This window comes from Balaenoptera acutorostrata, chromosome 18 (genome assembly GCF_949987535.1).
Source record: "Balaenoptera acutorostrata chromosome 18, mBalAcu1.1, whole genome shotgun sequence".
Lineage (NCBI taxonomy): Eukaryota > Metazoa > Chordata > Mammalia > Artiodactyla > Balaenopteridae > Balaenoptera > Balaenoptera acutorostrata.
In genome coordinates this window covers 32,341,219-32,359,247 of record NC_080081.1, presented here as the reverse complement: position 1 = coordinate 32,359,247, position 18,029 = coordinate 32,341,219, and the positions used below count along the sequence as shown (strand labels likewise).

Sequence of the window (18,029 nt, the reverse complement as noted above, 5' to 3'; positions counted from 1 at the left end):
CAGGGGCTGGAAGGAGGAGGGAACAGAGAATTCTTGTTTAAGGGTACAAAGTGTTAGTTTTGAAAGATGAAAAAAGTTCTGAAGATGGCGGTGATAACTGCACAAAATCTGAATATCCTTAATGCCACTGATCTAAACAATTAAAAGATGGTAAGATGGTAAATTTTATGTGTATTTTATCACAATTAAAAATAATAATAAAATATATCTCCACAAGAAAAAAACAGTATGCAAAACAAAATCACAAGACAATAAAAATCTTAAGCTAGGAAGTACCTAAATTCAACCCAGCCAATTAGCTAACTTGATAAGGTAACTTTTCCTGAAAAACTTCTATTTTTGAAAAAACATTGAGTCATCTCTCACTGGACTAAAGATAAAGTTCTATACACAGATTCCTGAAGCTGGCACTATTGTAGTCTCTGCAACACAAAGATGTGCTCAGATAGTGGTTTACACATTTAATCTACCATCAGAATCACCAGTGGGCTTTTAAAAGATTTTCTGACACTTCATACCCAGTGGGAAGGCCACAATCCAAAAAAACAAAACAAAACAAAACAAAACCCAAAAAATAAAATAAAGTTTTGGTGAAGATATAGAGAAACTGAAACCCTGCACTGTTAGTAGAAATATAAAATGTGTAAACTGGTGCAACTGATATGGAAAACAGTATGACATTTCCTCACAAAATTAAAAAAGAACTACCATATGATCCAGCAATCCTACTGCTGGGTATATATCTAAAAGAATTGAAAACAGGGTCTCAAAGAGATGGTTGCACACCCGTGATCATGGCAGCACTATTTACAACAGTCAAGAAGTCAAAGCTCCCCAAATGTACAGTGACAGGTGAACAGATACACAAAATGTGGTATATACATACAATGGAATATTATTCAGCCTTAAAAAGGAAATCCTATCACATGCTACGACATGGATGAAACTTGAAGACATTATGCTAAGTGAAATAAGCCAGTGACAAAAAGACAAATGCTGTATATTTCACTTATATGAAGAATCTAAAATAGGTAAATTCATAGAAACAGAAAATAGACTGCTGGTTACCAGGGCCTAAGAAGAGGAAGAAATTGGGAGTTGTTTTAATGGATATAGTTTCAGTTTTGTACAATAAAGTTCTGGGTATCTGTTGCACAGACAATGTGAATATACACTACTGAACTGTATGTTCAAAAATGGTTAGATGGTTTTTAAAAAGTAATCAATCCATAGACTTCCTGATCCCCATCACAAACCTACTGATAGGTTTTCCGGAGATTGGGTTAAAATACTAGTATGTGTAAAAAGCTCCCCAAGTGAGAGACCAAAACCAGCAGACAGAGATCTATCAATTGTATCAGTTTCCTAACTGAAAGTAACTCAAAGACAATGGCAGCCATGTTGAACCTTCAGTTTGTTTTTAACAAATGTTTATAGGTGTATGTAAAGTTATTTCTTATAATGGAAATTGATTTTCTTACAAACGTCACTAAAAATGGATGAATTTTAATACTGATACTTATGACAGAAGAGACAAAGGCAGTCCCTTCAAGTCCCTCTCCCCATCACTGCACTGATGCCAATGGGTGGAGCCCAGGTCCCACTGACAGCAGTATCTGCTTTACACTTTTGGTTTAGCAAGAGCCCCAAGTCTTCTTTTGCATCTGTGGAGTCCAGAGAACTCCTGGTACCCAACTACCATCGTGGGCCAATTCTGGTCCAGACAGTTCTAGAAAACTAGAAAAGCAATTATACAGCAAAGCAGTAAAATAGGCAGACAAAATAGGTCTCACAACCTAGCTCTGCCACTTAACTGCTAGGTGATTTGAGAAAGATACTGAACCTTGATTATGTCATGGAGGAATAACAGGAATAATAATCACAGATTTATTATGAAGATTCACTGGGATGATATATGTAAACCACTTAGCACAATAAATAGTGCAAAATAGGTATTCGGTCATTAGTAAATGACGCTATTTCTACGGTTGCCTCATCTCCTTTTTATTAAAAAAATTACTTTGTAAGTACTATAGATTTCAGTACAAATCACTCTCCATGAATGCACCGATTTTTGTCTCTACTTCTAAATTACAACCTTAAGGACCATGTTTAGTATGTTTTTTTCTATGTTCCTTAGAGCTCATCACATGGTATTAAGCAACTAGGTATTTTATTTATCAACTCAACCATTCACTCAACAGGTAATAATTATGGATTTGCCATGTGCAAAGCACCGTCCTAGACATAGGACATACACTGATCTCTACCCCTGAGTTTACAATCCATGCTCAACAAGATCTAGTGCGTTTTACTGAATTATTCATTGGAACAACAGAAACACATACATATATACAGGCATGGAAAGCCTCCTTCTACGCATTTACAATAATCTGTTCCCTTACTCCACTCCTATCGGAGAATAAGCCACCTTATTTAATTGTTATACTAATTTCAACTATATAGATTATAGAATCTCATGTTCCAGCAACCTCAACTACTGGGATCTGTCTAAAAATGAAAAATGTCTACACATGCCTCAAGAGCTTGTAAAAGAGCCAATCAGAATTTTTACCCTAACTAAAAGTATGATATGGCAAAACTGTTGATACAAGAACAAAAGAAATTCACAAAACCGTATTTATGCATGATGCTGTAAAATATTTCAATATATTTACAGATGGAGCTTTCTTTCCAATTCCAGAATCACCTTTTCTCATGTAAAATTTCTTCTAGTTAGGAAAAAAGCGTAAGTGAGCTAAAACAGAAATGTCTTGAGGAAATCACACTGTATTGCAAGTAGCTAAGAAAGAGATGACATGTTATTAAACTAACGAACCTGTCAATAAAGAAAAAAAGCATAATTTTCTCCATTTGTTCAGCACCATCCTTTCTTCCCCTCCAACCCCCACCTCATGGGCCCCAGCCCAAGATTCCACACTACGAGCTGCCTTAGACTTCTACCCCTCTACCAAATACAAGATGTTTTTAGTAAGGATGAACATGCACATATTTTTGTACAAGATGAGTATCTAGTTTGCTATTTCTGGCAAACAACAGAGAATGTCCAAGGTTGTCAGTACAACTTTTATCTCCTGTGATTTAACTGGACCTTTAGCAAGCACAAAAATATTTCAAAGGAAGGAAAGGATTTTTTTTTTCCCCATGGCTAAATAAAGCAAGCCAGGGAGGATTTTCTGAGGAGGGGGACACGGACAGACCTTCAGCCAAGAGTGAGGTGGGTAAAACATTTTCAGAGAGGAACATTAGAAAAATAAAAGAATTCTTATTTTTGCATTAAGTAAAGCAAAATAAGTATAGGCAAAGGAAAGAAAAATATTTCAACCAAGGTAACAATATAAAACTAAAACGTAAGTAACAGTGACTGAGACAAGAAGTTTAACTTTACGTGTGTGACAATACTGTAATGGTCTGGACAATGTACACCAGAGTATACAGTGGACTCCTGTATATGCTGGCATTAAATGGGTGTGGCTCACAGAACAGGTCTCATTTCTAAATCAATTATTACCTGTTTATAAAAAGTGATGATAATTTAGACAGTCCAACTGATTTCATTTCAACAAACATTTCTTGAATACATTTGTCATGTCCATAACTCAGCAAGTGCTCTAGAACAGAGAGATATGTAAAACCAAGTCCAAGATGTGTTTTAAGTAACTCAGATCATCATTTATTTTCAAAAGTTTGTGCAGTTCATGATGAAATACGTATGAGGTTTGACCTTATTAACTTGATGTTCTGTAGCACAAAAATAGTTGAATAATGGTAATTTCATATGCCTGATATGATACCTATCCGTGAAAACTAACAAAATAGCTGTGAAATAGAAGTCTAGGCAAAATGCCTCTTTCTGACATACAGAAAGTACAAAAATTAAAATGCAAACAAAAGAAGTCATTCACTTTTGACTTTGGAAAGCAGGACAGCTTCTCGGAACAGATGGCATATGAACTAGGAATCAGGTTTTGAAAGTTGGAATAGTTAGAAGAGGGAATAGAGTGCGGAGGGAAGTAGCAGATGGGAATTTTAAGCTGAGGAAAAGCAAGAACATAAGCACAGGATCATAAAGTGTAACAGAATAATTCAAATGACAGAATCGTGTATTTTAATGTCACAGAACCAGTACAGAAGGTTCACTATTAAAAAATAATTTATATTCAAGTCACCTGATGAATTTGATGTTATATCTCAAAATCCAATTAAAATCTGGGATTATGAAACAAATAGAAAGGTTTTCTGATAAACAATAAAAGGAAATTGAAATAAGAGCGTCAAGTCAGTCACTCCCTATAAAAGGGCTGCAAACGTTCTCAAGTTCATAGACGTCTCAATACAATACAATACACTAAAAACTCCTTGCTCTGCCTCACATGCAGCAAAACCATGCATCAGATGATACTGTTTTCTGTTCAGTGATGGGCAACAGATTTCCCCTTGACTATTGTCCTTATGGATACCTCTGTTTCTGCTTCAAACATCAGGGTTTTAGAGAGGCCCCACTGGATTTAAAGGCCAAGTTCTTCCCTCCACTCCACTCACAAATCACCGCAAGTAACCATTATAAACTTACCATGGTACTGGCAAAATTTAATAATCATGAGAACTTACTGAGTGCTTTGCGGGAGCGCTGGCTTTTGCGTGGTTATGAGGATGGTAATGAAATCTAATCTACTGCTCCATTACACATATTATTCTTAGCCACAATAACAGTGTTCCGTTTAAGCTTTAGGACTGTATTTAAATAGATGGTCTAGGAAACAATAAGGCCTAAAAGAATACTGTAGGTGTATTCCAAATTTAGAGTGAGTAGGAAACATCAGGGGAATTTTATCGGCTCCATCAAGCAATCAAACACCCGGAGCCAGCAACATAAAGAGGCCAAGAAAACAGGGGACGGGAACTCTCCTTATTAGAGAGTCTGTGAGCGAATAAAAATATTAATCAAGAGACACATAAAAAGACTTTTAATTATACTTTGGCAGGAAGCTTTTTTTTTTTAAGAGAAACATTTAATGCTATGCTAGTTATACTTCATAAACACTGGACCCAAGGGGTATACTATATATCATGACTAGTTAGATAAGCAAGACCCAAGGGATACATACCTATCATGACTAGTTAAAGGACAAAAGGAAGAATGGAGTTAGGGGACCAAGTAGAGGAGGAATGAGACACACACAGAGAAAGACACAAAACACCAAAGACGTAGAAATATAAGCGAAAAGCACCTATAATCAAGCCCACATGAACACAGAATAGCATTCTAATTTCTCAATCTCTCCAAACATTTTTACTGACGACTAAGAGATGTCTGTCTTACTATCATGAACATATGCAAAACTGGAGATACCTCATCATCTGCCCCAAGGGGCATGAGGAACTATGCTAAGGAATAAATGTAAAAACCACAGTGCAGAGGTTCTTTCCCAACTAAAGCCCAGGACAACGTTAGAGGCTCCAGCAAGAAGGATGGAACTTGGACTTTTAGAAAAATGAGATATTCCTGTTATTAAACCTGCTGGGACTTCCCTGGTGGCACAGTGGTTAAGAATCCACCTGCCAATGCAGTGGACATGGGTTCGAGCCCTGGTCCAAGGAAGATCCCACATGCTGCTGAGCAACTAAGCCCGTATGCCACAACTACTGAGCCTACGCTCTAGAGCCTACGAGCCACAGCTACTGAGCCTGAGTGCCACAACCACCGAAGCCTGGGTGCCTAGAGCCCATGCTCTGCAACAAGAGAAGCCACTGCAATGAGAGGTCTGCGCACCACAACGAAGAGTAGCCCCTGCTCGACGCAACTGGAGAAAGCCCGCACGCAGCAATGAAGACCCATCGCAGCCAAAAATGAATAAATAAATTAAAAAAAAAAACCTGCTGGAAAATATCAAAATGTTGTAAATTAATTGTCACATGTACGCTTGAGCCTGATACCATACTTGCTGAACAGAAGTTCTAGGCGGTGACCTTAATTTGTGAAATATAACCACAAATTTCAACAATTGTATCTTCACTTGGACTTTTAGGTTTAGAGAATGAGACTGCAATTGTTTCCGTAATAATATCCTTCTACAGCTTTCCGTCAATTTTGGATTGTTTTTTCTCATCTGATAGTTGGGCTTGGCTGTGGTTTCTAACGTAGAAGGGGTAGGAGATGAATGATAACGCGTTTCCAGAATTCAATGTAAACTCAAACTTGGCAGTGAGAAGGCCCACCAGGGCACATGACTCCGACTGCATGTTCTCTGGAAACTGGTTCCCCTTCCCACGTTGCTATTTGTGGGGACTCGTAACACCTGAGTGCCGGGCGGTCTTGAAAGCATTCAGGCAGCCAGCTTCCCAGATGCTGAAATGGTCCAGGACCCCTTCACTGCTTTTGAGGCCGAGTGAGAAGGCGGTGGTAGAAAGGCCCGAAGAAGGGCTGGCGCTGCGTAAAGACGCGAAGCAGCAGGTGTGGTGGGAGCACTGAGCCCGGACAGGAACACTGGCCGCTGCCACCAGCACTCTTATCACAAGGCCTGACTGCCTCAGCACCACGGATGAACGTCACTGAAGCTTCCACGGAAAAACCACGTTCACAGAGAGGAGAGCGGGAGTCAGCGGACTTCTGTCAAGAGCCAGAGAGTAAATATCATTGGCTGTGTAAGCCGAAGGGTCCACTGCAGCCACGGATGATACTTAAACCAACGGGGTGGCCGCGCAGCAATAACGCTCCTTGTAAAAACGGGCCGTGGGTCTGGCGTTGACTTCGTGACTCTCCAAAGTTATTCTTCTGCTAACACTCTCACAGCCTTGCTTGGGGGACGATGAGTCCTAGCAGCTATCATGTCATTTGGGTGCAATGACAACAGTAACGAGCATGTCTGTGCCCGCCCTGCCCAGAATTTCTTAAGCACTTGCTGTGGACCAGACACTGAGTTCACTGGATCCGCCACACGTCCTTCAGGTAACTACATCATCCCTATTTCCACATACAGATATGGCAGCAGCCTTAAATGCTGCAGCGACTAAATCCAAGATCTCCGTGACTCTGATCCGCTGCTGCCATCTACTAGCCACCCAGCTTCTAACTTCAGAGCTCGCCACAGTCAACGGGGAGCTCGTAAAAATGCCCATTCCTGGGCCTCACATCCAAAAGGTTCTGATTTAGGCATGTGGGGTTAGGCCTGGGACTCTGCATTTGAACACATACTTCTCGTTAAGTCTGGGGCAAACTGTCAGTGGAACCAACCCTGAGAAACACTGCAATCCCATGCATTTTCCAAGCAAAAGGCCAAGTAATCTGTACTGGAATAGGGATTGTCAGTGCCTGCTAAAACCATACCTGCAGTGGATGATTAGCCTCAATGAGGAAAAGCTGCAGTAGATTTCAGGCTAAATTTTACTTTCGGCCTGCTTTCTATTTTTTTATGAATTAAAATTATGAAAACTATACTGAGCTTTTAATATTTTATTTAAATGTAAAAGTGCTTTAAATTTTAAAAACCAGTTTTTGTTTAACAAAAAATAAGCTAAACAAATCACTGATATTTTAAGCACAGAGAGAGGTTGACGATCACCTGCCAGCAGGTAATCTTTTGTTTTAAAGACGCAAACCCATTATACCTCTCTCCTGTATCTTCCAAAACATACACTGTCTAGAACATTCTACGTATGTGCCCCTGAGGATGCTAGAGAAGAACTATGACGTTTCTGGCAACAACCGCACTTGGAGTTAATTCTGACAACACAACTTGTTGAGTAAGTAACAGAAAGCCTGGCCCAACATGCAAGTTCAGATCCAAAGCAGCAGCTCTATGAATTCTGCCATCAGTAGCACAAGGCACAGAAGCTTGGCCACCAGCAAGAGCACGTGATGTGAATGTTGACACAGGTCCTCTGTCAGAAGTTATGTAGGTCAGAGACAAGACAGCAGAATGGCTTCAAAAAAAAAAAAAATCTTGGCAGGATTTTCTCACTTCTGAAAGCAGCTGATGTCCCTGGGCCCTAAGAAGAGAGCCTCAGGTTCCCTGTAAAGAGTCTAGAATCTTCTGCATAAGCAATCTCACAATAGCAGAGTTGGGGGGGAGCCACACAGTATGGAGCGGGGGCTCAACATTTATACAACACGTATCTGGGGGATCCAAGTATGAGCCAAGATGCGTGCTGAGTGCTAGGGCTATAACACTGATTAAAATGTACTCCCTGTTCTCAGGAAGCTTATAATCTGAGAGAAGTCAGGTTCCTAGCCCCAGTTTGTACCAGCTTCTGGTCCTGTCATTAAAGGTCCTGAGCCTCAGGGGTTTTTTATTTGTAAATTAGAGACAGAAAGTTCTTCCATTGTTAGCATTAAATGAGAATCTCTGTAAAGTGTAAGGTACTAACACATACTGAATTGGTGTTCCTCAGTGCATTGCACAGAGGAAGCCAGACCTGGGCTATCAAGGAAGCCCCACCAAATACACAAAGAGTTAATGAGCAGAAAAGGAGCACCCAGGTGCATCCTCAAGCAGGAGAGCACTCACGAGGGCATGATCCAGGGTGATTTTACCAATATGCTCTTATTCTTAGCAACTTCACATGGATGAGTGATTGGAGGAGGGGGTGTTACAGGCTGGGGAAAAAGTATGGTCCTGCTCTCTCTCTCTCAACATCAGGGGACCCTAAGAAATAGGAATCTGCTAAAAACTCCACGAAAGATGGTGAGATCAGGCCCAAAGGCCAAGCAACTCTTACTACTTAGTAAATCATCTGCTCAGAAATTCCACTAAGGATAAATACCATCCTTCAGAGGAATTTAATCTACCATAGAAACTACTGCGCTGGTGACATTGTTGGCTGTGGCTTTCTTTCTGCTCTAGCACACCAAGAACAAAAAGAAAAAGACGAGAGCCATTCAGAAATCAGAGATGGTCATTAGATGGTACTTTTATGCAGATGATTTGGTTTATCAAAAAGAGTATATGGCTGGGATTCTGAACATCTAGGTTACTATGTTTCTAATGCCACTACATAGATCTGCAACCTTAAGATCTCTAAATGACTGAACTTGTTTGTCTGACAAGTTCAGATTACAATATTAACTCTACCATTTTTACAAGGTTTTGATGATGGCCAGATAGGATGACAAAAGTGAAAGCATTTTAAAGTGTCAAAATCACTCAAAAGGAATCATGATTAAACAAACAAACTTGCACGCATATGGGGATGTTTGAAGACAATAAACTTTAATTTTTTGGATTGTATTATAAACAACTGTACTGTGTTCCAAGCTCCTAAGAAATAAGAAACCTGTGCAATAAATTAATTCTGCTACCTGCAGTGGAACTGTGCAATTATCATTTGTAAAATTCTCATGTTCTAATCATCAAAAAAAGCAATAAAACCCTAAATACAAATCCAAGCTTAATCTCCATAAAATTAACTTTATCTTATTCATAATATAATATATTCATTGCTTTTCAGGTAAATGATGGGGTAAATGAGTCCTATAAACACACACACAATCAAAAAACACTTCCACCAAACAAAAAAATAAATAAATAAATAAACTGTGGAGAGAAAACACACTAGGTTAATGAGTACAATAAATTCTGTCATTCCACTGTAAAAATAGGTGCTACTGTGCTCCCTTTCCAATCCTAAAAAAAAAAAAACTTCAAAATATGATAATAGAGACTAATTCATATGCCATTTTATTTAATGTGAGCACTTAAATAAGCCCATAAAGAAGTATTAGTCATCAATGACATGTTAAAAATTCCAGCTAATCTAAACTAGGCATTTAAAAATGAATTATTTCCAACAAAGACATCACAAGAAAGCTATAGGCTGGTATGTTTTATGCATATGAATACAAAATCAACAACAAAATACAAGCAAACAAAATCCAGCAACATATAAAAAGAATTACATATCATGACAAGTGGGATTTATCCCAGGTATGCAAGGTTGGTTTGATATATGAAAATCAATTAATGTAATAACACCATATCAAAATACTAAAAAAACCCAAAAAACACATGAGCATATCACTAAACACAGTAAAAGCATCTGACAAAATCCAATCCCCTTTCATGATAAAAACTCAACAAATTAGGAATAGAAGAGAACTTCCTCACATGCTAAAAGGCAGCTACAAAACACACACACACACACACACACACACACACACACACACACACACAAACACACAAATTACATCATACTTAATGGCGAAAGACTAGACGCTTTCCCCCGAATCAGGAAGAAGACAAGAAAGTCTGCTCTTGCTACTTCTCTTCAACACTGTACTGTAAGTTCTAGCCAGAGTAATTAGGCAAGAAAAAGAAATGAAAGCCATTCAGATTGGAAAGAAAGCGGTAAAACTAACTCTATTCACAGATTACATGATCCTGTATATAAAAATTCCTACAGAATTCATTTTAAAAATTAGAATAAATGAGCTCAGCAAGGTTGCAGGATACAAAAATCATTATACAAAAATCTACTGTGTTTCTATATACTTGCATGAACAATCCTAAAATGAATTTAAAAAAACATGTCTACTGGTAGTTAATAACACTGTACTGCACATTTGAAAGTCGCTAAGAGAGTAAACCTTCAAAGTTCTCATCACAAGGGAAAAAAAATTTTGTAACTATGTGTGGTGATGGATGTTTAGACTTACTGTGGTGATCATTTTACAATACATACGAATATCAAATCATTGTGCTGTAAATCTAAAACTAATATAGTGTTATGTCAATTATACCTCAGTTAAAAAAGAACACAATTCTATTTACGATTGCATCAAAAATAATAAAATACTTAAGAATAAATTTAACAAAAGAAGTACAAAACCTACACTCTGAAAACCAGAAAATACTATTGAAAGAAATTAAAGACTATCTGAATGAATGAAAGAAAACATCCCATGGTCACGGTGAATTACAGCATCTTTGTCACAAGTGGCATCTGAGAAAGAAGATTCCTCACCTGAGAGAGCTGCCAGGAGCCAACTTCTTCTATTCTGCAAGTGAAAAACCAGATACCTTCCTTCTCACTCCTGCACACTTGAGCAAGAGCCAGAATGACGTTAAAGCTGACACAGAAAGACAGAAAGAAACTGGATACATCCTTGATGATACTGCTGAGACATTAAACCAAACTAATCCTGAAGACCTACCTCCCTCTGGACTTTCTATGATCAGACCAAAGTCTCCTTTATTATCAAAGGCAGTTTGAGTTCATTTTCTTTACTCTAATCAAACACATCTTAATTGACTAAATCACAGAGTTAGGAAATGCTAGTGGATAAGTGGAGCAGAAATATAATCTTAGAGGCAAGTGCTGAAACAGCTATTTTTGAAGAAAGGCAAACTATGTTTCCCCCTAGTGTACTGAATCATGTCTCAAAGCTTCACTCAGAACTCTACGCTCCAAACTTTTTCCAGCTCAAAGATCTTACCTGAGCTCCAGTTCCAGAATTCTAACCATGTGAGCACAGGTCCACTCAAATTCCTACCATCAGCTCATACATAATCTGACCATTACTGAGCTCAGAATCTAACTCCAGATCAGCTCTCCCACAATCTCCCCATGTGAATGGCATCTCCCAATCACCCAACGCTGAAACTTCAGAATCCTCTTTCCTCTCTCCCTCTCTTTCTGTTCATTTGTATTCTCAGGAGTCGAAACACCCTTCATGAAATGCTCTTAATTCTACCTATTTCTTGCATTCCAAAACTCCCTTATTTCACTCTAGACCAGAATTTTCACTTTCTACCTAGTCTCCTTGATTCTCGTTTCTCCTCATTAAACCCAATCTGCATGCTGCTCAGATTAAGCTTTTCGCATTATTTTCACCATGTTGCTGCCTTCCTCGAAAAGTTCCCTCACTGACTGCAAAGTAGTGCTTCATAATCCACCACCACCCCGAGTTAAGCATCTGCGAAAGATTAAACTAGATAGTGGTAGGAATGGTAATGGCTGTTTCATTTGCTCTGCTGAGGTACAAAAAAGTCACCATGGACATCTTTATAGGTGGCTAAATCATCTTTGGGGACAGACTGGGGGCAGTAAACCCAAAACTTGGGAAAGAAAGGTCACTTGTCTCCTACTTTTTCTTTAAGAAAACATTCAATTATTTTCTTCACTTTTCCCACACTCCTGCCCTTCCGCTATCAAAAACAGCTCTTTCCTCTTCTTTCCACCACCTGTATGTAGAAATCAGACCCAGTGTCCCTTAGCTCTTACAACTACTTCCCATTTTATATTAATCAATATATTTGACATGGACACTTACACAAATCGAAAAAGTCTCCCACTTTCCATGGAAATGCCATTGTTCTTTTTTTAGTCATCTTTGCTGACACTAATGTCCAAAATAACATGACACAAAGAATAAAGAAATTAAAATACAGAGGTCATAGATTTAGGCAAAGCTGGAGCTCCATTTAATGAAAAAGAACTTTGTAAACGATAAATCACCATAATGTAATCATTATCATTTGCTTACAAATAACTTTAAAGAATTAGACTACATTAATTTTCAAAGAATCCCAGCTCTAAAGTTATAATTCTAAGGTTTTCGAAAATATATCATCATATGCTATATACATGTATATATAAATACACACACACACACACACACACACACACAGAGTGTCAAGAAATGACTGTAAAAATTATATACAGTGAGAGGGACTATTTGCCTCAGACCCATTTCTCTAGATAAGTAAAATAAAGAAAAATACAAACTAACATAAAGGAGCATTACTTTGGTTTAAATAGCAATTCACTATTTAAACCACTCTGTTTCAACATAAGTTACCAAGTAAAAACATATGAAAGTCATTCCTTCCTTAGGGAAGAACTAGTTTTCCCAAATATTTCAAAGTACACTAGGTGTACCAGTGAAAAACAATTTTTAAAAAAAGCTAGGGGATAGTCCATATTTAAGTTACACAAACACGTATTCAAAAATTTAAATCGGTATGTTTTATAGATTCTGATGTATATAATTTTATATATTTTAGACACATCTCTTACACGTGTATACTAATAAATATCTGTCATACACACACAAATACATACATACACAGCAGAAAAAGTTTAAAATCTTGTCTATTCAAATTATTTATACTTTAATCCCTTGAGGGCTGGGAAAGTAAAGGACACTGGTTTTATTATTAATAGCTCTAAAATACACGGATTTAAAAAACTACAGCTCCTGGCTTTAAAAAGCAAATGCACGTGCCTTTGTGGCGGGGAAGAAATGATCCGAGCACAACGGGCTTCCCCAGCGCTCTGCACTTTCCCTTACAGATCACGTGGGTCACCTCCTTCATCAGATGTGCACTGCTGAGGGGAAAGGACTGGGCCAGGAATCCCCAGAAGGAAGCACAGGGCTGGCACACAGGACGGACTCAGTAAACATGTTTTTTCCCACAACCAGAAAGGCTTTTAGATCTACTGTTCTACTGATTTGGCTACATTTTTTTAAGCATTTCTGAAGCTACCTGCTTTCAGCGTTAAATACCCCGCGTAAGTAATATATTCTACGATTACTCTACTCACTGTGTACAGTATTATTTCCTTTCATTGGTTTTATACTTCAATATCTTTCAGATTTCAGAGGAAAACTCAGTTCTATTACAGATTGCTGAGATTTGATCAATTAAGTCGGCATTTTATAGGCTCTGATCATATTCCAGCCTGAAAAGTTCACATTTTTCAAATCCCCAGGTAGAACAAAAATCAGTTCATTTCCCTTTTTTCAAATCCATATTTTCCTTGAGATGTGATTGAAAACCCCAGGTGGGATTTCAGATTAGAAGTGTCAGGGGGTTATGACTGCATTCAGTAAAACTTCAATTATCTAGACTCCTCAAGGAATAAGTCCTCTGAGATGACTGCATTTTTGTCATGGTGAACATTTTCAGTGCCATTATTTTTTACTGTAGTTTTTAAAAGACATGTTTATAAGCTGCGTTACATATTTCCAATTCCTTACAAAGAATGTACTGAAAACGTAAAATTATTCATAGTGACTTGGGGTTACCATTTTGAACATGAGTTACAGGGATGACCTCTGCCCATCCTCATATCTGATTCCAGAATCGCCCTGGGTGTGTTGGGTTGTCTTCATCATGGTATCGTGATACCATCAAGGACACACAGTTCCCCCACACACACACACACCCACACACACCTGGTATCTCTCACACCTTCATGAAATCCTCTAATGAAGGTAGTGGTTTCCCCACCCAGATTCCTACCATCTTCCATCATGTCATGAGCTCGCTCTTTTGGTCTGAAGAGGCTCAACTTTTACACACACATCCTGAGCAGTTCCTTTCAGTTATGTCAGTTTGCTGACAAGTGCTCAGAGGCTGTTTCTGGAGGTTTTCTTCTTCCCCTTTTAATTATAAAACTCAAAAGGTTTTCATCTGAATTGGTGGTACAGAAAGGTACCAAGTTCAAACAACTCCAAAAGTGTGCCTGCCGTAAGACAGACTACAAGCGTTCATCATTCTAATTAAACGCTAAGCTGCATCTTAAATTATGTTTACCTTCCTTTGTACCCACTGCCCCTTTCACACTGGCACTCAGCACAGTGCTCAGAAAATCAAAGGGTGACTGACTAGAGTGTACTCAGCTACAGGGAAAAAAAAAAAGGTCCCCCATTTCTCCAACAAAGAAACCACACAGGCAGCAAAGATTACAATCACAAGCCTCAACACAAATTTCACAGAATCACCTATTATGCAAGATGCAGTCTCCATAAAATGTGATCACTAAAGATTCAATTATTTAACTTGCTCTCTTCAGAAAAACTATTTTAAAGGCAGAAACAATGGCCTAGGATTTCCTCCAAGCTTTTTCAAATCAATATTTGTAAATCATGTCTGTTTCCTAGGAAACTCAGCAGGTTAACCCAAGGCAAGGAAACTCTACCAGTGTCATTTCCCTTTTATCCTCGGCTCACATATGTGGTTACTGCCTATTAGAAGAAAAAAATGACCTTCCAGTATCAAAGAAATCACAATGAAATGACAAGAGAACTAGAATATCACTTTCCCAGCCTGCTTCTTCTCCTGGGGTGGATGGAAGAACAAACAGAAGAAAAGTCTGCCCAGAGAGCTCCAAAAACCTGGAAAGCGGTTTATGATCTAGTTCAGTAAGTGCCCAACACAGTTTGTGGCATTTAGCTTAACTCATTACGTGAAAGGCGAGACAAAAAATGTTTAAAAACCTGGATTTATTAGAAACACTGGGTCAGACATTTCTGAGTCCAAATTCCAAATCTCTTTCCCTGGGTAAGTTACTTCACTACTCTGAACTATGGTTTCTAACTCTTAAAAAAGGAAAAATACCTAGCTCATATTGTGGTGATATTAATTAGGTTTAAAATGAATACAAAATACCAAGTTCAGAAACAATTTTGTCTCTGAAGAGTCTCCAAGTGATTCAAAGATGGCAAAACTGGTAGTTTCTCAAAGTCTTTATGCTGTTGTAAAATAAGGGTGTGATTTTTTTGGGGGGGCTGGTTTTCTTTTTTTCTCCTCTTAAAGGGTTTACAGGGAGACAAGGCATTTACAGAAGGTACAATGGAGTATCACTTCTACAACATCGGCAAATGAACTTTTTAGCCGTGAGAATATGGTTAGTATTTATTGTACATCTTTGTTTTATTGTACATCCTGGACTTTTTTCTTTAATCAACAACCAAATACAGGAGGAAAACTAAGGCACAAGTCACAACATAAATGAGTTTTAAACACGACTGTAGAGCTTGTTTAAACAGTTTCAAATTTCTAAAAGCCATTATTAAATCACAGTTATGTGTAAGGCATCACAACCCTGGCCCAAAGATCCAAACACTACATATGCTGCTGAGATTTGCTGCTTAACAAGATTCAGACACTATATCCCAACATTTTTAACACATTTTTAAGTATTTTTCCAAACATTTAACCACACAGCATACTTTAAAGTGTTATACATATATTCATGTGCTTGGATGATTTAAATGTCTGCAATTGCAAAGCAACTTTTCTCTAAAGCAGCAACTTAGTATTTATTTTTCCATACTACGAGCCCCAACTCTACAAAATGCTCCTCCAAATACTTTTCTGAAATACTCCTTTTGACTTATAGGTCACCTTTTGACTTATGTGGCCCACCACACAGATAATTCAAAATTCAATGTTCTATTCTCTCCCTTTTAAAATACATAAAAATCCAAAAAAGAAACTAAGAAATGGAAACAACTATCTAAACTAACTTTCATAGGCCACATTCAGCATCTACTACCAAATGATAGACACCACAGCTCTATATTTCGCTCTGTACCATTCACCTCCTAATAGCCCAGAAATCCTGATCCCAGCAATGTAACCATTTCAGCCATAATACCAAAGACAATTCAGATTTTCAGCTTATTACTCACAGATAAAGCGGAACTCACTGATCAGATTCTTGAAATTAAACATTGACAAGTGAACATTGCTCCCATTTTAATTCAGTGCTAAAAATGGTCCAGCTAATTACTAACCATTGGTATTGCTTACCTTCTGGCAAAAGCTTGGTGTTACAAACTGTTAGGCTAATCAAATAATAATTATTATAATTATTCTTAAATAATAATTATATAATATATAATTATTTATGTAATTTATTTTTATAATATATTTATATAGTTATTTATAAAAATATAAATGTTAAATTGTTATGATTATGAAATTCATTGTGACTATTATTATCACCACTACCATCACCACCAAATCCAGAAGCACTAAAATCTCAGGCATAGATTTTGACTTAGAGCCATGAGAGCTAAATTTCTGTCTGGGCCCCTGGCTTTACTGAATTCAAGCTCTATAACCTAGTACAAGTCACTTTACCTTTACCTACAGAAGACAGATGATTTAAAGCTCCTTTAAGCTTCCACTACTCTTTAGGCCTCATGCCCTGGAGAGCTGTATACTGAATAATGAATGGCCATATCAAACCTCATACATGGATTTTGCCATAAGGCAGGAATGCATACTTCCCAGATATTTAGTCAATACCACAGGAAAGAGCCGTTATATAAATCAGACCTTGGTAACCTTCGTTTTCAAATTTTTACTCAAGGAGTCTTCATCATAGGCTGAACAATTTTTAGAAAATATTTTGCTAGCTTGTTTATGTAGCACTGAACTATTATTAAGCAATTATGTTCAAAATGTAAAAAGGTTTATATTTAAGTGAACAAGTAAACAAGTTCACATGGGACACTGTATAGTTTCAAATCCTTAAAGAGACAACATGTTATATGCTACAGGCCTTGTTTTACAACACAAATGAGTGAAGTTTCATTAACAGGTGTTTACTTTCTAAGGTTAGGAAAGGGTATCTTTATGACTTTTTCTACTGTTGGACTTATATTCCTAATCACTATTCTATAAATGGCTTTAGAGAAATCTCTTTGCACTGGGTCAAGCCCCATAAGCATACAAACCTTTTACAATACAGATCTTACCTGCCTCAGAAACATCAGCTAGTACCCTCCCACCAAGCAGAAGATGAGTCATAAAAATAGCCTTTCCTCTGACCAAGAGAGGAAGACTATGAAAGACCATCCAACCAAGGTGCTGGTCTCATACCCAGAGTCTGCGACTCTCCAAGCCTTTCCTCTAGCCTGGCCACATATCATATTCACACCACAAATACCAAATAATCCATTCAGTCAATCTTGGAGGAGAAAGAAGACACTAATACAGGGTACCAGGGAGGCATGTTCAATGTACATCCACAACATTCATTCTTCCCTTTTTGTAAAATTCATCATATTTAATTCAGCTGTTTCACCCGCTAGTCATGGTCTCATAATGGGTGGACACTGTGTCTATCTTCATTCTTGTAATACACCCAGCGTGATGCCTCACACAGGGTAAGTCTTCATTGGGGGGGAAAAAAAAAAAGTGTTAATTTAAACTGGAAATTTCTTTGAAAACACATTCTAACAACAGTGCTAAAGGTGCTGAAATGGTACAAAG

At 37.9% G+C, this 18,029-nt stretch overlaps 1 protein-coding gene across 3 annotated transcripts in view; it reads right to left on the bottom strand.

Moving 5' to 3' along the window:
- KLF12 (KLF transcription factor 12) overlaps window positions 1-18,029 on the bottom strand; it is a 478,511-nt gene that overhangs the window by 425,748 nt on the left and 34,734 nt on the right. The gene's annotated exons all lie outside the window — the stretch shown is intronic.